Source organism: Ambystoma mexicanum, chromosome 6p, assembly GCF_040938575.1.
Source record: "Ambystoma mexicanum isolate Mex_15411 chromosome 6p, UKY_AmexF1_1, whole genome shotgun sequence".
NCBI lineage: Eukaryota > Metazoa > Chordata > Amphibia > Caudata > Ambystomatidae > Ambystoma > Ambystoma mexicanum.
Window position 1 is genome coordinate 1,088,329,262 of NC_090935.1, and position 17,107 is coordinate 1,088,346,368.

General features: G+C 48.5%; 1 protein-coding gene across 12 annotated transcripts in view; it reads left to right on the top strand.

The window, feature by feature from the left end:
* Positions 1-17,107, top strand: part of CDC14B (cell division cycle 14B) — a 1,298,523-nt gene that overhangs the window by 1,172,513 nt on the left and 108,903 nt on the right. For 2 of the 12 annotated variants that reach the window (XR_011280342.1, XR_011280341.1), the window contains exon 13: positions 15,574-15,707. The exons of the other annotated variants lie outside the window; for them this stretch is intronic. The gene's annotated coding sequence lies outside the window, so the exon portion shown is untranslated. The remainder of the gene's footprint in view (positions 1-15,573; positions 15,708-17,107) is intronic. 12 annotated transcript variants of the gene reach the window in all.

Below are 17,107 nucleotides of genomic sequence, written 5' to 3' on the forward strand. Positions count from 1 at the left end.
GACTGTATCGACTTCCAGTCGCTCACGTCCAAAGCCTTACGCGAACGTAAGAAGAAGTTGTCGGTAGGTCGGGTGTCCAAGCCCCGGAAGTCGAAGTCTGCGGGGCTTTCGACGGATGATTCGAGGGGTGACTCTCCGTGTCATCGTCGGAAGTCTCGTAGGTTTCCTTCTAGGAGTCGGTCTCGCCACTCCTCAGCCTCTTCGAGGCATTCTCGGAAGCACCATCACCGGTCGTCTTCCAGGTCCTCTTCGGAGGGCTCTGCCCGGCACGTCGCTTACCCCTCCAGCCGTGCGACGCCAGAGGAATGGGCTTCCTTTGGGAAGAAGATGCTGGCGATTCTTGAGTCGCAGGGTACTCGGCCGTCCGCGCCCCCGAGTGGGGTCGGTCGTGTGAGGTCGAGAGACACCGCTCGCAAGAGTGGTCGGCACGAGTCACGGGAGAGGTCCCGTTCGGACAAGGGGACTCGTTCTCGGCGTACCCGTTCCAGGTCCCGGTCCTCGACGCGTTCAAGACCGTGTGCACCTGTGAGGTCTTCGAAGAAGGCATCGACATCTGTGGCGTCGAGGGCTTCGACAGGCTGTCTCGAGGCTCTGGCTCCGAGGAAGTCGTCGATGCCGTCGACGCTCAGGTCGTCGAGGGACACGCTCGGGGCTCCGGCCTCGAGGGCTGTGTCGACGCCGCCGATTCTGGAGGCGCTGCATCTGACGTCGACGCCGATTTTCTCGGCGCCGATGCCGGTTCTCTCGACGCTGGCGCCGATTCGCTCAACGCCTTTCGTGTCGGAGGTACCCCAGGGCACGGGTGGACCCCCTAGGAAGGCTCTGGTTAAGAGCAAGCACTCTCGAGTGCCTTCTTTTCGCCACCTGGACTATATTTCAGAGGCGGATGAGGATTCTGATGGCCTGGTTCCTAGTCAGGTTCCGGATGAAATTGTCTCGGGCCATAGTCAGTTTGACGAGTTGAGACAGTCACTGCATGATGCCAGTGGACTGGACACCTCTCCGGAGGTGGAGTTTTGTAGGCCTGAGCCTGGCTCTCATGCTGATTCCTCGTACCGGCGCCTTATGGCTAGGGTTTCTGAGTACTTGGGATGGTCTGCTCCCCCAGGGGAGTTTGTGCAGGATGATCTGACAGACATCCTTGATGTTGGTCCCCCAACTGACCCGGTTCTGCCGTTCCATATGGCTTTACAGAGAAGGGTGGCGGCGGCTTGGACTGCTCCGGAGAGTCTCCCGGCGGTGGGCAGATCCTTGTCGCGAAAATACCGTCCAGCCAGTGGCGACCCCTGCTACTTGACCAGGCACCCCACTCCGGAGAGTTTGGTGGTGCAGGCGGCCACGGCCCCGGCGAAGCAGGCGTCGTACCCTACCATCCCTCCTGATAGGGACGACAAACGTTTTGATGGCTGGGCGAAGAAAGTGTTTTCTTCTGGTGGTATGGCGCTTCAGGCGGCCAACTCCATTTGTGCCTTGTCACGTTTCACGCACACTCTGTGGAACTGTGTTGCGTTAGCGGCTGAACATGTTCCCGAAGGGGACGAACGGGATGGTTTCCTTGCTATGGTCCAGGATGGTAAGGATGCCATGTGTGAGTCCGTTCAGTCGGGTTTGGACTTAGCTGAATGCGTCAGTAGGTCCATGGCGGCGAGCACCGTGATACGCAGGTTTGCGTGGTTGCGGAAGTCGGGGCTTGCTCCTGATGTGCAGTCCCGGCTCCTCAACATGCCCTTTGACGGTGAACACCTTTTTGGCAGCAAGGCTGACGAGAGCCTTGAGAGGTTGCAGACCTCAAAAGCTGCAGCGAAGTCATTGGGCGCTGCAGTTCGCCAACCTCCGCCTTTTCGTCCTAGGGGACAGCAGTGGAGGGGTGGTTCCTTTCGCTATTACTCATCCTTCAGTAAAGCAAGAGGAGCTGGCAGTCAAAGAGGCCAACGCAGGGGTACCAGAGGTGGACGACAGGGTACCCGTGGTGCCAAGGCCGCTCGGGCAGTTGCCTCTTTGCCCTCAGGTAACGCCGCAGCCGCTCCCACTCTGTCGTGAGGCCATGTCCCATGGTTCGCCGGTTGGGGGAAGGCTGGCGCAGCATCTTTTAGAGTGGCAAGCCATTACTTCAGATGTGTGGGTTCTGGAGATCATAACCCACGGCTACTGTCTTCCTTTTCGGCACAGGCCTCGTGACAATCCACCGGGGAACCTCTCTTTGCAGAGTCCGGATCCGCTCCTTGCGCAGGAAATTCAAGCCCTGCTGGAGAAAGGCGCCATAGAACTGGTGCCTGTAGCGGAGAGGAACAAGGGATGGTATTCCCCTTATTTTTTGATTTCGAAGAAAGACGGGGGATTGAGACCCATCATGGACTTGCGCAGTTTGAACAAACTCCTCAGGAAGGACAAGTTCAAGATGGTTACTCTCTCTCAAGTCCTCCAGGCCCTTCAGCTTCAGGACTGGTTGGTGTCACTCGACCTCAAGGATGCTTACTTCCATGTGCCGATCCATCCCAAGCACAAGAAGTACCTGAGGTTTGCGGTTGGCGACTCGCACTTTCAGTTTCGGGTCCTGCCGTTCGGATTGACCTCCGCCCCGAGGGTTTTCACCAAGCTCATGGTGGTGGTGGCAGCGCATCTCAGGCAAGGGGGGGATTCACGTCTATCCCTACCTGGACGATTGGTTGATCAGGGGGAGCTCTCCCGAGCAAGTCCTGGATCATCTATCGGTCACCTGTCGCTCCCTTCACAGGCTGGGCTTCTCCCTCAATTTAAAAAAGTCCCATTTGACGCCAACGCCGCGGCTCCAGTACATCGGAGCAGTGCTCGACACTTCCCTGGGGCAGTGTTTTCCTCCCCAGGTGAGGGCTCTTCACATTCAGCAGATGGTGCACAAGTTTCAGCATGCCCAGACGCTCCCAGCGTTCGAGTTCTTGAGGTTGCTCGGCCTCATGGCATCCTGCATTCTTCTGGTGCCAGAGGCTCGCCTGCGGATGAGATCTTTGCAGTGGGCACTCAAGACGCAATGGTCGCAGTCCTCCGGCAGGATGTCGGACTCGATTCAGGTGCCGTCCTCGGTCGCCCGGGACCTTCTGTGGTGGGCCGTCGAAGGCAACTTGATGAAGGGGGCTCCATTTTGGCTTCCCTGGCCAGAGGTGACGATCGTGACGGATGCATCCCTCACGGGATGGGGAGCTCATGCCAACGGGCTGACAGTCAGCGGTCGTTGGTCTCCGTCGGAGTCCAGACTCCATATCAATCTGTTGGAGCTGAGGGCCGTCAGGCTAGCCCTGAAGGCTTTTCTGCCGTCTGTGCGAGGGAAGAATGTCCTGATCCTGACGGACAACACAGTGGCCATGCACTACCTCAACAAAAAGGGGGGGCCAGGGTCACTTCCTCTGTGCAGGGAGGCGATGCAGCTCGAGTTCTGGGCCATCCAGCAGGAAGTTTCGATCTCGGCAGTTCATCTGGCCGGAGCCGAAAACGTGACGGCGGACGCTCTGAGCAGGCAGAGCGCGATCTCTCACGAGTGGGAGTTGGCTCAGGAGATTCTCCTGGAGATCTTCGCCCTTTGGGGGACCCCTCAAGTGGATCTCTTCGCCTCCAGTGTCAACCGGAAGTGCGAAAGGTTTTGCTCGCGGGAATTTCCTCCAAAAGGAGCCTTAGGAGACGCGTTCGTGGTGGATTGGTCATTCCCGCTGCTGTACGCGTTTCCTCCAGTCCCCGTCATCCCGCAAGTGCTGCGGAGGTTACGGAAGTTCGGTTCCCGGATGATCCTCATTGCCCCGGCATCGGTTCGGAGGACGTGGTACCCGGACCTTCTCGACTTATCCATCTGCCCTCCACGTCGTCTTCCCTACCGAGACGATCTGCACTCACGGGAGGGGGGTCAGGTTCTCCATCCAGAGGTCAGATCCCTCAACCTTCACGCTTGGCTTCTGAAAGGTTGAGGTATAAGGATTGGGACCTCCCTGAGGACGTGATGGAGGTGTTGCTTTCGGCCCGAAGGCCAGCAACAAAGTCTCTGTACCGTCGCCGTTGGCGTAAGTTCTGCGACTGGTGCAGAGTTCAGAATGTGGATCCTTTTGCATGTGACATCCCCATGGTTCTGTCCTTTTTACTTTCTTTGGCCCACAGGGGCTTGCAAGTGGGTACCGTTAAGGGTTACCTGGCGGCGCTGTCTATCTTTAAGCGCTCGTCTGAAGAGTGTTCTTACTTTAAAATCCCTTTGATTTCACAGTTCCTGAAAGGGCTCACTAATGTGTTCCCTCCGTCACCTTTCCTGGTGCCCAGTTGGGATTTGAACCTTGTTCTTAAGTTTCTTATGGGTGCTCCGTTTGAGCCTTTACATTCTTGCCCTTTGAGGCTGTTAACTCTGAAAACTGTGTTTTTAGTTGCGGTTACTTCCGCTCGCAGAGTGAGTGAGTTACAGGCACTTTCAGTTAAGCCTCCCTTCACTGTATTTCACAAGGACAGGGTTGTCCTTAGAGTTCGTCCTTCTTTTCTTCCGAAGGTAGTGACGGAATTTCATTTGGCCCAGAAGGTTGTTCTTCCGGCATTCTATCCTCCTCCGCATCCTGGTAAGGAAGAGGAGAGGCTCCATAGGCTTGATCCTAGGAGAGCTTTAAGCTTTTATGTTTCACGCATGTCCCGGGTCAGAGTGGATGATCAACTCTTTATTGGTTACGCTGGAAAGCGTTTGGGGCAAGCTGTGACGAAACAGACTTTGTCTCGCTGGATTATTTTGGCCATCTCGGAGTGCTACCGCTTGGCGGGTAAGGACCCACCGGCTGGCTTGCGGGCCCATTCTACCAGGGGTATGGCTGCGTCTACTGCCCTGCAGAGGGGTGTTCCTATTCGGAACATCTGTGATGCAGCCACCTGGGCTTCAGTACATACATTTGTACGTCACTATTCCCTCGATTCCATCCGAGCACAGGATCTGGCCTTTGGCAAGGCGGTCCTTTGCTCTGCTATTTGATTGGCTATTCTACATTTTGATTCTAAATTCTTTCCCTCCTCCTTGCTTTGGTACTGCTTTGGGAGTCTGTCATAGATATGGAATACGTCGGAGGACCCAATCACCTCGAAGAACAAGTTACTTTCTTACCTGGTAACGTTCTTTCGATGGGATGGTCCGACGACGTATTCCATATCGCTCCCGCCCTGCCTTCCCCGCTGCAGAATTTCTTTTGCGATTGCAGCTTACGTTCCGCAAGGCTTTGTGTCTGACTGGCAGTTGACTTATGTCACACGTTCTGGGGGAAAAAACTACAACTGAGGCTATGGGCGTCGTGCGTCCTACTTATCACATCGGATGACGTCGGACGTCGGAGGAGGTCCTCGACGACGGCGCATCGACGTCATCGACGCAGGACGCAGACGCCGAAAAAGTTTCCGAATCAGCACAGCTGTGGTGATTACATGTCATAGATATGGAATACGTCGTCGGACCATCCCATCGAAAGAACGTTACCAGGTAAGAAAGTAACTTGTTCTACTAAGTTAGACATGGAGATCCACGACTTTGTTACATTGGATGCCATTTATCTGATGATTACAACATCTGTGCCAACACTAGGAACTTGTGTATAATGACTAGTTCATCTGGTGGCTAGATGTTTGGTGTATTAACTTGTATCTTATTATTGGGCAGTGTGCACTCTCTGAAGTAGAACTCAGTATCTCAACCTTATAGCTCGCTATACAACTCCAAATTCTCTGCCCACACCTCAAACTAACGGCCCATTTCTTTGATAAAGCTACGGCCTGGTTTAGATCCTTTCTGGACAACCGGTCTATGATGGTTTTCACCCCATCCGCATCTGCTGAACCTTCACCTGTCACAAGCGGAGTACCACAAGGATCATGCGTTTCACCAACACACTAACATGTGTTTGCGAAGCCACTTTTCGATATCTTGGATTATCTGGGTGTCATCTACACCAATTATGCGGATGACACCCAGATACTCATACCTATTACCGGCGATCATACAGCTGACACACTCGCCGTTAACTCCATTTACCAAGTCATCCAAGCCTGGATGGTGCAACACAAACTCTATCTGAATGACAAAAAGACAGATTCTCATACTAGGCACCCATCAAAGACTCAACAAACTAGACCCTTCGTTTAACTCCTTCCTCATCGATGGCCACATCATTAAAGTTACAAAGGACACTAAAACCTTAGGCATTTATATCGATTCCACCCTTTCTCTCTCTAGGCAAACCAATGCAGTATCGTCCACAGAAGCTTACACTTGCAAGCGCATTACAGCCTGCCGCCCCTTCTTATCTCCAGCCAACTGTTCCACACTAGCCAGGACGTTGGTAATGTCTAAAATTGATTATTGCAACACCCTCTATCTTGGCACTAACCTAGGGAACCTCAAGTTGCAGATTATTCAGAACAATGCTATTAGAGCAGCATTAAATCTCCCTAGGAATCATCACATCTCTGCCACCAGACAAAGTCTCCGCTGGTTATCAGTAACGCAAACTGTATCCCTAAAAACTCTTGCTCTCACGCATAAATGCATCACCAACCAAGCACCTTGATACCAAGCCCATAGATTTAATATCCATACCTCTAACAGACCTCTCAGAAGCGCTCATCCCAATTGCTTAATCCCCATTTCACCCTTCAGCGATCGGGAGGGGGGGGGGAGAATCAGCTTCCCTGTCCTGGCAGAAAAACTATGGAACACTTCCGAACCCCTCGGAGCGGAACCTTCCTTCCCAGCGTTCAAAAGGCAAGCCAAAGCATGGTTGACTGCCCTCAACCACCCCTGAATCTGACTGGTCACTCACCTCCCACATGCTTAGACAAACTATCCTTTGTCTGCTGTACATTTGTAAATGTTTTATGTTAATTTACTCGTAACTGCTGTTTTCTTGTCAATTGACACCCTCTTCTGCTTATTATTTGTAAATGTTTCCCTGTATATTATCTGTAATTGCCTACTATGTCTGTATCCCAAGTTATGTGCCCGGATGCCCTTGGGCCAGGTGCGCTCTATAAATAAATAAAATACAAATACAATCTTCCATTGGCTTAATATTTATCTTGAATGGATAAGAGGTCCTCCTACCAAATATGTATCCAACATCATAAAATCTGCACATGGTTTTGTCTAGTCCCAAGAAAGATCAGTTTTGAATATGCTTGATAATATGACCATTTATTTCAAGTACGTTTCATGTGTTACAACCTTTGCATAAGGATACATTTCACATTAGTAAGGGGGTATTTGGCACTTGCAAGCTGTTCTATAAAACCTGGTTTTAGATTGTACTTTTCCTTGGGAATGTCTTTCTTTTGGCTTAATTTGGGGCAACTGACAGGAATCCCCATTTTGATGCCACCAGGTAGTACCAGTTTTAATCTCCTGACACAGGTGGTAGACAATTACATTTCAGTGTATCGAAAGGATATTTATGTCGTGGTTGATGGTATCAAAACCATTGTTCTAATAAGCAGCAAAAGCAGTCTTGGAACTAGTACCAACCCTTACTTATGCACATAGTTTGTACATTTGAAGTTTGTTTTCAGTAAAATGTTGGAAACAAGGTTGCCTTTGAACATCTTACAAGGGATTGGTCCTCTAAAGTTAATGGGAGTCTGATGAGAAGGAACAATGAATGATTTAAATATTATTTGAATCTTTAGTTATGTTTCCAGGGCAGATTAGACCCCACGCCTGATTTTGTTGGGCTCTCATAATTGAATCCATACTCCGCCAATGCAAAATATTCTAAACTATTGGGCTGGTTCAGACTTTCTAACATGATTGGTACAGGCTATGTGGTTTTGTGAGGTTTGAGTTAAGGGGTTTGGGGCATGCTATTATTAGGTTCCAAAATTAAAAGTGTGCAATGGCGATATGGAAGGTGTTGCATGTAGGGTTGGGGTAGGATAACTGTCATTCGGATGCTTGTTAACCTGCTTATAATCGCATGCTCTGCTTATGGTCCGACATCCAGTGGTAACCGCGGAGTATTGAATCTTGTCTTTCGAGAATCGAAAGGGGACGTCGACATGGGCGTGCCTATAACACTATCCCTACGTGACGTGCAGTGTACCCAAGATCCCTCATGCGTCGACGTCCCTCAGATTGTTTTTTTCCGCCCAGCATACTGGTTGTCTTATGCGGAGCTCGTCAGAGACATTGCCTATTGTCCCCTCGACCTTTGGTCGACTAGTTATATAAAATAATTCAGATCACCCTATCCGTCCCTGATTTCGTCGACGGTTCCCGATCTCTGCCGAAGACCTTCAGAACTTTGGACGGTGACCCAGTCGGCACTGTCGACCAAGTGGCCGGGCCTTCTGCCGGCCTACACAGTAAGGAGAGTGGGGTCTGTGGGGACATTTCTGTACAATCCGAGAATGCCTTTCCCTTTCCTTTCTCTTTTGGTCTTCGTCACTCTACCCATCTTCAGCTATGGAGAGTACTCCATTTAGGTTTTTCCCCATTTGTTTAAGCACATTTCCCTGGAAAGATGAGCACAAATGGTGTAACCGTTGCATGCCCCTCGGTCACAGCAAAGTAGGATGCGCGGCTTGTAAGCTCCTCTGTCCTAAAACATTAAACGAGCGCAAGGTCAAGCGGTGGGCGGCCTACGGGATGTCGAAGGCCGAGTTTTCTCCCACTGCCGCAGCCACCGAATGTGATTACTGCGAGAGTGACGATCAGACCTCCGAACCAGAGGTCGTTGACCTTTCGATGGAACGCTCTCGTTCCGCATCGTCTGTCCCGAGGCACGGCTCAGGCACTGCTATGGGGAAGTCACACCCCAGCGACAAAGACAAACATTTACACAGCACTAAACTCACAACCCCAAGTCAATCTTTGGCCAAGTCAAAGAAGACTTCAGCGCCAACGACCGTCAAGATCGGCAGCCCTCCCCACAGCCGCATATGCAGCTAGCGACCGGGCTATCAAAAACAAAGGGCGCTACCTCTAATATCCCGGGTTCCGTCGAGACGCATCACATGAAGGCGTCCGGCAACAACAGGGTTCCGGTTCCACTGAAGAAGGCGGCTGCCGAAGACCAGGCCCTGGCTCTGCCGAAAAAGACTCCTTCACAATCACAGGCTGAAGCTACGCGCCTCCCGTCTGCGGAGGACGTCGCCGACAGCATAGCAAGGATTGGTTCTGCCGATTCTCAGAAACGGCAGCCAAGGGATCGGTCGAGATCCAAGGATAGCCTGAGGAGTACCAGAACTCTCCCATAAGCCGAAAGAGAGGTACAGGGATGTCCCACCTCTGTCGGTCCCCCAGGAGGAGTTCTCTGAGGGAGAAGAAGGGATGTCTTCTATGTTGAGACAAAAATCTTGACGTTTTACGACAGAAGAGCGTTTTCAAGAACCTTTTCCACCTCTAGGCCATTCTAGGTCTTCTGTTTGGACTAGAGAGACATTTTAAAACTGCATGGAAAGACTGGACAGGTTTGTTTTCCATTCAGAACAACCCACACCAAGACGACCACGGAATGAGAGCCCTTCGGACCCTGTAGCAAAATTCCCAAGGCCCTTTGACCCCTCTCTGGAAGAGGATATATACAACTATGAACTCACTGAAGAAGACATTCATGCAGACACTCAGGATGAGGATCAATTCACCAATCCTGAGGACATGCATGATTCCATAGAGGGCTGGGAGGAGAACCCGGATATAGGTGACCCTCAACCATGGCAGTCTCCAAATCCAAAAGATTGTGATGCCCTATCTATGGATTCCCCCCCCCCCCCTCCAGACCACCCCCACTAGACAACCCTCACCAGTGGATGATCAATTGACGTTTAACGTCATGTTGCACAAAGCAGCTGAGCACTTTAAAATTGCCACAGATGAAGCTGTCCCTGAAGCTGACTTCGTCGAGGTCATCCTCAGAGAAGCCGCCAGCCAGCCAGGCTATTCCTCTCCTCAATTCAATTCAAAAACATCTGGCTCCCTCCTTATCAACACCTGCTCTCACAAGAGGTGTTAACCCAAGAATAGAAAAACTCTTTCGTCCTCCTCCCTCTGACCCCCTTTATATCAGAGGTCACTCCACCCCAGACTCTCTGGTGTTGACTACTACAAGAAAGAGGGCAGGGGTCCCTCTGTCAACTGGCAAGGCACCGGATAAAGAAGGTAAAAGACTTTACGCCCTTGGGAAGAGGGTCAGGGCCGTAGCAGCATTTTCAACACTTATTGCCAACAACACAACCCTATTGGCCAGCTATGCGGATGCTCAATGGGCCTTAATACAAGAAGACCTACAGGAGGTTCCCGAACCACTACGAACTCTCCTCCTGACCACAGTCACTGAAGGCAGACAAGTGAACCAAAGCATACTTAAGAACACTTTGGATTCTGCCGAGACACCTGGTCGATCCCTGGTTCAGGGCACACTCCTGAAGAGACATGCTTGGCTACGGAACTCTGGATTCAAGCCAGAGACGCAAGCATCACTTATAAATAAACCCGTGGAAGATTCCAAAATGTTTGGGAAAGCAGTCCACAAGGCCCTCAAGACCGCAAAAAAGGAGCATGACACCCTGAAAACACTAGACCAAATTACACAAAGACCCTCTACAAGACGAGGATCTGGGTCCAGATAGCTTTTTTGTGGCCAACGCTTCCCTCAACAATACTCCACGGGAAACAATTGGAACTTGCCACAGGGAACCGGCGTATACACCACCCCGTATCCCAAAAGGGGTCCGCGTTGTGGGAAAGGAAGGGGCTGGAACTCTACCCCTAGAGGCACCCCGGCGACAGGTTCAAAATGACCCGAAAACTCTACAGACCAGTGGATGCTAAAGACCGCGGCCCACGGGTACTGTATAGAGTTCACCCGGTCCCCAACATTTAGACCTCCACGAGAAAGACCACTGACACCAGACCATCTTCGCATACTTCTTCAGGAAGTCGAGACACTACAAGAGAAAGGAGCCATAGAAATCGTACCTCCGTCACAGGTAAAAGAAGGTATTTATTCAGTGTACTTCCTTGTACCCAAAAAGGATCTAACCATGCGCCCTGTTTAAGATCTGCGCCCAGCAAACAAATTTGTAAAGCCACAAAAGTTCAGCATGGTCACTCTGCAGGAAGTAATTCCCCTGCTATCACAGGGGGATTACATGTCAACACTGGACATGAAAGATGCATACTTTCCTATTTCAATGTTTCCCGCACACAGAAAATACCTCAGATTTATGATACAAGACAAGCATTATCAGTTCAAGGTACTACCCTTCGGCATAGCATCTGCACCAAGGGTATTTACAAAGGCACTAGCGGTGGCAGCAGCACATCTGCGCAGGCAACCCATCCCAGTCTACCCTTACCTCGACGACTGGCTCATAACAGGTGACTGTTACGAAACCTGTCTGTCAAACCCCCAAAAACGATAGATCTTTTATTCAGTCTGGGATTCTCTATCAACAAGAAAAAAATTCAGCCTAGACCCCAGTCAGGTCAATCAGATCCTAGGGGCTCTAATTCGAACAAAGGACGGCCTCGTCTTCCCCTCCAGCATGAGGGTCCAAAACATGTTTCAAATCCCTCAGCATCTAGCCAGTCGAGAGGTGACTGTACGCAAGGCTATGCGACTGCTAGTAATGATGGCGTCCTGTATCTCATGCGCGCTTATGCCCAATGCAGGAGTGACTCAACAGTCAGTGGTTTCAGGCCAGCGGACAGTGGGACGATCTAGTGGTTGTCTCACCGGCCCTCATTCTCTCGCTGCAGTGGTGGTCAAGGGACAACCTCATGAAGGGGAAATCCTTCACCACCCCCGGAGTGGAAGCCACTCTAACTACAGATGCGTCTCTCACAGGGTGGGGCGCTCACCTGCTTCAACAAACCGCGCACAGAGTTTGGTCATCAGACAAAGCATCCAACCACATAAACCTGTTGCAACTGTTGGCAGTGTTCAAAGGACTAAAAGCTTTCCAGACACAACTGTAGGGAAAGACAGTCCTGATCCTCAGACAGCACCACGGCCATGTACTATCTGAACAAACAAGGGGGCACTTGCTCTCCAGGGCTGTCCAACTGTCCCAGAACATTTGGAAGTGGGCTCTCAAACGCAACATGTTCCTGTTATCACAACATGTTCCATGGGAACTCAATCTTCTAGCAGGCGTATTCAGCAGAGATTTCCCATTGCCCATGGAGTACAAATGCCGATTACACGAAGACATCGTCTCCAACGTTTTCGCAGAATGGGGCTTCCCAGAGATCGATTTGTTTGCAACTCTGGAAAACGCTCAGTGCCAAGATTACGCCTCCAGGTACCCAGAACCGTTCCAAGGGGAAGGGACTCTGGAAAACATGGTCAGGGAAATTTGTTTATACTAGTTTTGTATATTTGGGAATCAGCTTTACTGAGAACTGGCGAGGGTTTGGCCACGTGGACAAACAATGTACGAGGATGAGACGGGCCTTGGGTGGCATATCCCGTTATCAAAATGACTGTTTAGGGCATCCACTCAAGCTTATCCTGGAAGTCTACAGGGCACAAACCAAAACAGCCACTAACTATGGGGCTGCACTGTGGGGCATTGAAAAGATTCCAAGCATCGAAAAAGTTGAGAATAGTTTCTTAAAAAAACTACTTGGGCTCCCGCAGTCAGCCCCAAATTATGGCGCCCATTTGGAACTAGGGTGCCCCCATATTGGTGATGAATGGTTACTGGCCCCCCTTGCGCATTGGTTGGCGTTATGGTCAAATCAGAAAGCAATTCTTTCACATAAAATCATAACTGCATTGGTAAGAAGCCCGGCCGCCAAGAAAATACCGTGGCTCATTTACATTGAGAAATGTGTGAATCAGTTAAACTGTGCAAGCCTCATCTGCCCTCCAGCCTTTTTAACTCAGAGTGTTGTAAGGGCCCACAAGCAATTGTATAAATCCATCCTTGAGTCAAACAGAGAGTCTGTTGCACTAGGCACTTGTGCTAATAGAAGGCATGTTGTTTTAACTATTGCAGACACTATCCAGCCATACTTGTTATTTAGTAACAAACCTTATGACCGTTGGGCACTTACAAGAGCACGATTTGACTGTTTATGGTTGGGGGCCCGCACAAAAAACTGGTCTCACAATGCTCAACCGCAGGCTTGTCCTTGCTGTCAGTACCCCGTGGAGGACCTTTTGCACTTTGTGTTGTTTTGTCCAACATATATGGACTTAAGGAGGAAAACACTTTTGCCACTATTGAGGTCAGCTGGATTGTCCCAAGCCAGACCAGCCCTTTGCTATTTATTCTCAGCTGCCACTGGCATGGGGCTCGGTGGACTATTTGAGAAAGGCCTGGCACAGGAGAACTAAAATCATCTCTCAAAATTAGACCGAACATTGACAATCTAAAGACTACTCAGGCATTCCCTTGGAGGATATTAATTGCCATTCACATATGCACTTTTAAAGTTTTGCCATTTTTTAATCTATAGTGCTTTTTTACTATGTCATGTATTTTGTATTGTATTTTATCTTGTATTGTTTATGGAAATTTGTTTCCGAATAAACGTATTGATTGACAATGATACTGGTGGCCCCCTTGTGGGCCCGCCATCCCTCGTTCGCTCATCTGATGGAGATGTCCCTATCTCCTCCAGTCAAACTGCCTTGCCCGTACAACATGTTGTTGCAAGACAAAGGGGAGACGATTCAACCATGCCCGCAGACATTGAACGTAGCGGCCTGGCTCCTCAGGTCATAGAGTTTGTGCACCTGCAGCTCCCTCAGACATGTATGGACATTCTCAGAGAGGCAAGAAAACCAAACACTCGATATTGCTGTTCCAGTAAGTGGAAGCGGTTTGTCATCTGATGCAACGCAAAGAGCATTAACCCAATTAACTGCTCTCCCACACATATATTTCTGTACCTAACTCATTTACTTGACTCAGGCCTGGTCTTGAACTCTCTAAAAGTTCACTTAGCTGCGCTTTCAGCCTACACTACGTCACAACAGAAAGTGTTGTAGTGGAAGATGCCAGCTATTAAGGCTTTCATAGAATTACCAACATTCTTTCAAAACCCTTCAAGCATGGGAGAAAAATGGCTGCACACGCTTGATGTACGCAGTCCTTTTCTACATGGAAAGAACTCGACCACTGAGAGAGACTAATTCGTTTTTCGTTTCAGTGGCAGCAGGAAGACAAGGAGATGCGATCTCCAAATCCATTATCTCTATGTGGATTGTCAAATGCATCACACTCTGCTACACTCTTGCTAAGAGAGAACTGCCCTTCAAGCCTAGAACACATTCTACTCGAGGCACTGGTGCTTCCATAGCATTCATTGCAAATGTTACCCTTGAGTCCATTTGCAAAGCGGCAACCTGGAGTTCAGTACACACCTTTACAAAACACTATTGCCTAGACACTCATTTTAGGTCTGATTCTCAGGTGGGACAGGCAGTACTAAAGGCATCTTTTCACTACTGTTACTTCTCACAACCCACCTCCAACTCCGGGTACTGCTCGCTAGTCTATGCACAGCATGTAATTCTGAACAGATTAACAAGCATCAGAAGACATGCATTACTTACGTAAAAGCATTTCTGATGATTGGATCTGCTTAGATTCACATGCGCCCACCCTTCCTCCCCGCTCGGATGGAAGGAACATAGACGTCTTACTACTTTCTCTCTTTTCTGTACTCACTCACGATAGTCATAAGGCTCCCTCACAGCAGAAAAAATACAATCGGAGGGACCTCGACACGTGAGGGATCTTGGGTACACTGCACGTCACATAAGGATAGTGTTACAGGCACGCCCATGTTGACGTCCCCTTTCGATTCTGGAAAGACCAGATTCAATACTCTGCGGTTACCACTGGATATCGGACCATATGCACAGCATGTGAATCCAAGCAGATACAATCATCAAAAATGCTTTTACGGTAAGTAATGCTTGTTTTATGGTAGTGAGTGGTATTGTTACACTGCACCGGGAGGTGTGGAGTTTTTGTTTAAAGGAAGTGGAAAAAGCCAACCGGTGACCTCCTGGAGGCTGCTCCCTTATAGTAGTCTAATGTGTGAAACCAAGTGAAGAAGTTGTATCACGGAAATATTAATGACACACTTGGGTGGATGGATTGAGGAATACTTCTACAAGTCACTGATGGCTGGATATTTTTGTGTAATCTGTTGGTTAGTGATGCGGAATACAGTGCAACCTAGCGGAAATATTGGTGATCAGGCTAGTTTTGTGTGCGTTGAACTGACATGTGAGACTAATAAGCTGAGAGTTTGAGTTATCAAATTGAAACGCGACAAGGGACATGGATTGGGCTTCTAATGCAAAATACCTGCATCTATATTCAGTTCTATATATATATATATATATATATCAGTTCTAGCACTCGTTTTTTTTATACATAGAGTATGCCAGTATTGGAGGCCAATGGTGCATAAGACATGGGTTCACTCCAATCATTTATCATAATATTGAACTCCAACTATGTAATATAAGTCTATGGTTTGTACAGTTGTGCTGTAGGCCGCAAAACAGTCCTGCGATCTTCAGTGCACTGAGTGTCCTACAGTTATTCAAGATTGTGATGCCTGCCATTGGGTCACAGGACTGTTCACAGGCCCATGCGGCATCATTCCGAGGCAGAGTGGAGAGAGATCAGGGAGAAGACGAGAACAGGAGAGAGGAAGAACAGAAGCCATCCTTCTGACAGAAGAGGGAAAAAAAGGAAACTGAGATAAGGTGAGATTACTTACAAATATTTGAGTTAACATAGTTTGAAAGCTTGGAACAGTTAGACAATGCCTCTAAAGGGTGCCTGCATGACCATGCCAAATGGTTTTGTTCTGAACGGTCTCCATAAAATACAAACTAGGGGTGACCTATACTGCAATTAGGACACATAATTGCTTTGTCATTAAAATGCCTTTGCACAGGAGTAGGTCTTATGTTTTTGCAGGTTGTGAATTGTGTGATCTAGATAGTAAGACAATGATTATGTAACTGAAAAATTACACTGATATCAGAAAGTGGATGGATGAGGATGGTAGACTCAGGATAAACTATGTTGGAAGATTTTAGGGAAAGTCTAAGGAACATAATTAGAAGAAAAGTCAGGAATCGGAATATCCATTTTACACTATTCATTGTACAAACATTTATTTTATTAATGGACAGAAATTCCAAAATTGGAAAGAACATGGGAGTGTCATGGGCACTCATGTAAGATTGCTGCACAGTTTGCAGTTATACCGATAATTAGAGTAACAGCAAAGGGATGTAAGCTGAAACAAGCATGCAAATAGAAAATAAACCTGCAAAATCTTCTTGCCATTATTAGACATTCCTTAAAATCTCCCTTTGCTTCTAAAGATTTGATCTACATGTAAGATCAAGCTACGGTAGATGATTAACACTTTTGTAAACATCTTCATATCCCAATTGTTTGCATTGGAAGGTTGGTGGACCACATGATCAAACTATGCTCATTTAAATATGTACTTGACTGCAGAAGTAGTCTACTAACTTAATTTATATGGCGTACATCTTTAGCAATTGGTTAAAAGAACAGCAGGGCACATTTTTGTCATAGCTTGATTGGTGGTCTGGATCCCCATGTTCTATTACATAAGCTTTTTTTACTAAGAAGGCTTAATGTAAGTTGTGACGTCAGTCCTGCAAAGTTCTAGTGGTAGAGGAAGTGACATCAGGTCCCATAAGTCTACCTCTTTGCTCCATCATTAGTGTTGGAATTGAATGGCACAGGTTTATTCTCATGTGTCCGTAAAAAAGCACTTCTGCCTTCACCTTAACGCAATGGCCAGGACCGCCAGCTACAGCTCTGAACATAAACTGTCCTACAAATGTCCATTAAAATACTATTTGTTCCTTGGAAAGGATGCTAAAGCAATACAAACTGGATACATGGTATTCTGGGATACATAGAAAACAACAAGTAGTCATGAATCAGGTTTTAAAAGTTAAACCACTTCCTCTGAAGAAGTACCATTGCATCGTCACTGAAAAATATTTGTTAGGGGCGGGGGCTAGCGGAGAGTTAAGCAAAAATGACCAACAATAAAAAACGTGTAATGTGTTAAACTAATCATAAAATAATAATACACCATATTTTACAGGAATTG